We start from the raw sequence: 4582 nt of genomic DNA, 5'->3' as shown, positions 1-4582 counted from the left end.
ATAAATTTTGAACAGTATCAACAGGTAAAAAAGGGAATAAGAATCTTGTAGGATAAGGGCAGTACGTACTATGCTTGATCCATACCTCGTCTAGCATGGCCATGGTGCTAAATATTGTATATCATGCTGTGGCATTTGTTCTCCGCATGCACACAAACTCCTGTTCGCAGAGAAATGGCATTCATCATCTTTCATCTTTGTTGTTTGGTGCTGTATAAATGATATTCAAACTGAGATAAAATTTCTTGTGCATTTCATACGCCTTTAGTTTTTCATGTTTTAGCAACATAATGTTAAATTTATTTGTTAATATTAATTACTACTATCATTATTTGATAAATCAATTGGTTGCCTATTCTTGAAGGCTTTGATTTCTATGCCTGACCATTGCGTATGTTGATAGTATTGAATTCCAAAACTTGATGTGATGTGTAGACGCTCTAAAATTTCAGTAGACCTGAAAAGGCAGTATTCTGGTGGGATTCAGCACATAAATGAACTGGTGGCCAAGGGTTTGCATATGTTTGGTTGAGTATGAGCATGGGGATCTTCGAGATTAGTGTTTGTAGGCTGGTTTGCCGTTCAATCCATTTTGCTAAGGCTCTAGAATGCATATTATAAGACTTCTGCCATCCCAGATTACCTCTTTTCTTGCTTGTGTTTTGAATATCATTGTTCAAGTTCGTGGTGCTAGGAATGTAAAATTCATTTAGTTGATGTATGATGTTCACCATGAGCTAAGTACGTAGATATTGACTGGCTTTTATATTTGGAAGTGACATCTATGGAATGAGATGATATTAATTGTTCCCTCGCTCCTTTCAAGATTGTTGCTGATATTCATCAGATGCTTCAGCTTTCAACTCCTGTTACTAGGATATTCAAGCTAGTTTGGCTCTAAGCTTTTTTCCATGCAAGACGTTCGATTTCTGTTCTATGATCTGCGCTCCCTCATAAGGTTAGTGCAGGAGCCATTTGGGTGACAAAAACTTTGTCACTGGATTTATTTTTATGGTCATCATGAAGGATGAGATGTCTCACTGGGCTCCACGAAGCTTCACGTTGATACGGTGGGTTACATTTCATGCTCTGAGCTAGCCCTTAATAGGGTTTCCTCAAAGTGGACTTTAGAAGGGTAAATGCCTCATTTTAACAAGAAGCTAGTTGTACATGATGGGTTGGTCCGAGACTTCTGACAGCTTCTTGCTTTTCTTTCTTAGCAAATTTGCTGATGGCCAAGCGTGATTGAGGATAATAATCTGCTAACTTGAATGAAAACTGACCCAAAATATAGGGTTTAAGTATAGAAAGAAATCCAATAAGCTATTGGATTGGGTTTGGGTTGCGGAATTAGATCTAAAATTTTACTGGCTTGGCTTTAGGTTTACATAGATCCATAAGGAAAACCTGAAACCCGACACAATTAATAGGATGTGTCACATGCCGCTGAAAATTCAAAAATTTTCAGATATGCAATGGAAAGACATGTGCATATCCCGTTCATCGCATGAACGTATTTTAAAACCTTTTGTAGATAGATCAGGATTAAATTCTTATTAAATTATTTTAAAATCATGATTAAGAAGATCAGATCTTCACCTTGTGCGGGTAGATGGTCTCCGCAAATCTGATTCACGTGGTATTTGATGAGGGTTCAGTGGAAGCCGCACATGCGTCCGGCCTCTACGGGTATCCATATGAAGTAATGAGTCGATCGAAGCCTTTGGATCTCCCCAGGATGCTAGCTTCCTTGCAGAGAAGGTTATTGATGGCTGAAGTCCTCTCCTTTGAATCAACCTTTAATTGCCTTGAGAGGAGGAAGAAGAAGGAAAGATCTACGAAGAGGAAACAAGGCTCTTTGCAGCCTTTTCTTTTTCTCCTGCGCTGGGCCCAAGGAAGAGAAAGAAGAAGGCCACGCTACCCTTTCTTTTTCTCCCTTTTCTCTTGCGGCTGAAAGGAGGAAGAAGATGGGAGGTTGCTGCCGTGAACACCCAAGAGAAAAGCATGAGAGGAGGGGTTCCCTCCTTTTAATTCATTATGTGATAAGGATGAGCTCCTATTTTCAAGGAGCTCATTCTTATCCATTGAACTCGGCAGCAAGGAGGGGCTTACGCCCCTCCTTTTTCTTCCACGAATTTCCCAAGGGGAGGGGCGTGGGCCCCTCCCTTAAGTCCAATTAAATTTGCCATTTAATCAAATTAAAGGGTGATTTAATTTGGGTTCATTTCATGAGTCCAATCCTATTCAAAATAGGATTTATATGAACTCGTTTTAATTTCCTCCTTATCCTAATCTAATTAGGATTTAATTGAACCATGACTCTATTGAACTCTTCAATCCTAATCCAATTAGGAGTCATTTAATTAATTAGATTAAAATTAAAATTAATTAGGACTTGAGAAAATTCTAATCTAATCAGGACTTGTTCAAATTTCAGCCCTAAGATAATTAGAACTTTAGAAATCCTATTCCAAGTAGGACTCTAATTTAATTTGAAATCCTAATCCAATTAGGACTTCATGAATCCCACTCCAAGTAGGACTCATGATCAAGTCCAATTAATTAAATTAAATTGCAATCCGATTGCAATTATTCCTTCTTCTAACCACTAACTCTTAGTGGGTTTTCAATTTATCAATCTAATTGATCATATGTGATTCTCAATCACAATTCAACCATCGGATCGGTCAATACTTCTAATGTGTGTGACCCCATAGGTTCTATTCTGACTGGTAGTGAGATATATTGCAATCTCTATCACAATATCATTGAAAACTTCTTTTAATGGGTTGAAAAAATTCCAACTCAACTCACCAGGGATTATCGACCAGCGAGATGATCCCTGTGAGTCTCACCATCCACCAGTGACACCTAGCAGTATGTAGTGGCTACCCAGCAGAATAGAATGATGAACCTCTAGGTACAGTTATCGTATGATATAGTCCTTCTATCGTGGATCCCTACAGACCGGAGGTCATGGATAACTCGTCAAACCCCGTCGTCTGTCATATATCTAGATTTATTCGACTTAAGTCCGATAGTGAAAAACTCTTTCTCTACTGTATATTACTGCCCTGGCCAAGGTCTTAGAACTCAGTCTAATAAATCACATAGGATCACTCCTCTTCTATCAAGATCGATAGATTCCATGTAAGTGCATACCATACTCCTACAGTGAACCTACTACAGCCAATCTACACTACAAGGAATCATATGACTAGAGACCATATATATGTGCAGTCAAACTACAATAACCTCACTGTGAATAGCCGAAGCACCACAGGTCAAAGGACTAGTCATACTATTGCAACATCAAGTAAGTCACTGACGAGGGATAGACATCCAAGTGACTTCTTGTCTTGGTCACGCTCAGTACCCTTATTCTCTAACAAGCACCTACACTATCACTTCAGTGTCCCTACACTGTGGACTCGAGTCTCGTCCATCCATAAGAAAAGCGATCTGTGCACTGATCGGATCGATCACCGTCCTCGTGATGATCCATTGATCAGGAGCATTTAGAAATTAATCACCAACGATACATGGCTCAAATTCTCAACTCTTGAGAATATGTATCATCATCTTATTAATTCCTTGGACGATTCATAGACACATAAACAATATGAATGAAAAGATGCCCATTTATTATTCAATAATAATAAAGTCAAGTACAAATTTATGTCCCAGAATTAATAATGTATCCGTCAGATTGGCTTCTAGGACATACATCTAACAACAATTATATGCATGCATACATAAATATGCATGTGCATACATGTGCATATTTGTGATTTTCCTTTCAATTATTAAAAAATCCAGTAGAGGGCAGACAAACCATACACCACCTTTTTCCACCAAATTTACGTGTCAAGTATGGTTATGGTTAGTATATATTTGTTACTGATAAATAACTTTTATAATATATTTGTTACGATTTAGTATTTGCACTGCATTTGATTATTGTAAAATATGTATTCCTTCATTTTTCACAGTAAGATGCCCTTTTTTAGGTGCAACTTTTCTTTTATATATATATATATATATATATATATATATATATATATATATATATATATATATATATATATATATATCAATTTTTCTTGTTTGTCAAGTTATGAAGTGATATTCTGTGTGTATTGAATAATTTGAAAACATAGTCAATAAGTATAACAAAACAACCTGTTAAATATTCAGTTTCACCAAATCCTGAACCAAAATCCGATTTTTTTGGGTCTAATATTAGACATGGATATAAAATTCTAATTAGGCTTTGAGTTTAGGTTTGGATCCTGTAGATATACTTTAGGTTTGGGTATGGATATGACCAAACCGGACCTACAATCCCCCTTACTTGTGGGACATATGTTGCTTAAATTTGCAAGTGGATCGGATTGGCCGCTTCCAATTTGGAATCGATTTGAAATTAATCCAATCCAACCTAAATTGGAGTTATTTGGATCAAGCTTGGATTCAAAAATGACCCTTTAGAATATAAACTAGCTCTGAATCACCCAATATCCAATCTGATCCTAAATCGACTTGAACTGATTCTACACTAGTATAATATATACTTTGAATT

This window comes from Phoenix dactylifera, chromosome 2, assembly GCF_051530095.1.
Source record: "Phoenix dactylifera cultivar Ajwa chromosome 2, Ajwa_hap1_PhDact_Kaust_v1.1, whole genome shotgun sequence".
Lineage (NCBI taxonomy): Eukaryota > Viridiplantae > Streptophyta > Magnoliopsida > Arecales > Arecaceae > Phoenix > Phoenix dactylifera.
Note: the sequence above shows the minus strand (reverse complement) of the source record.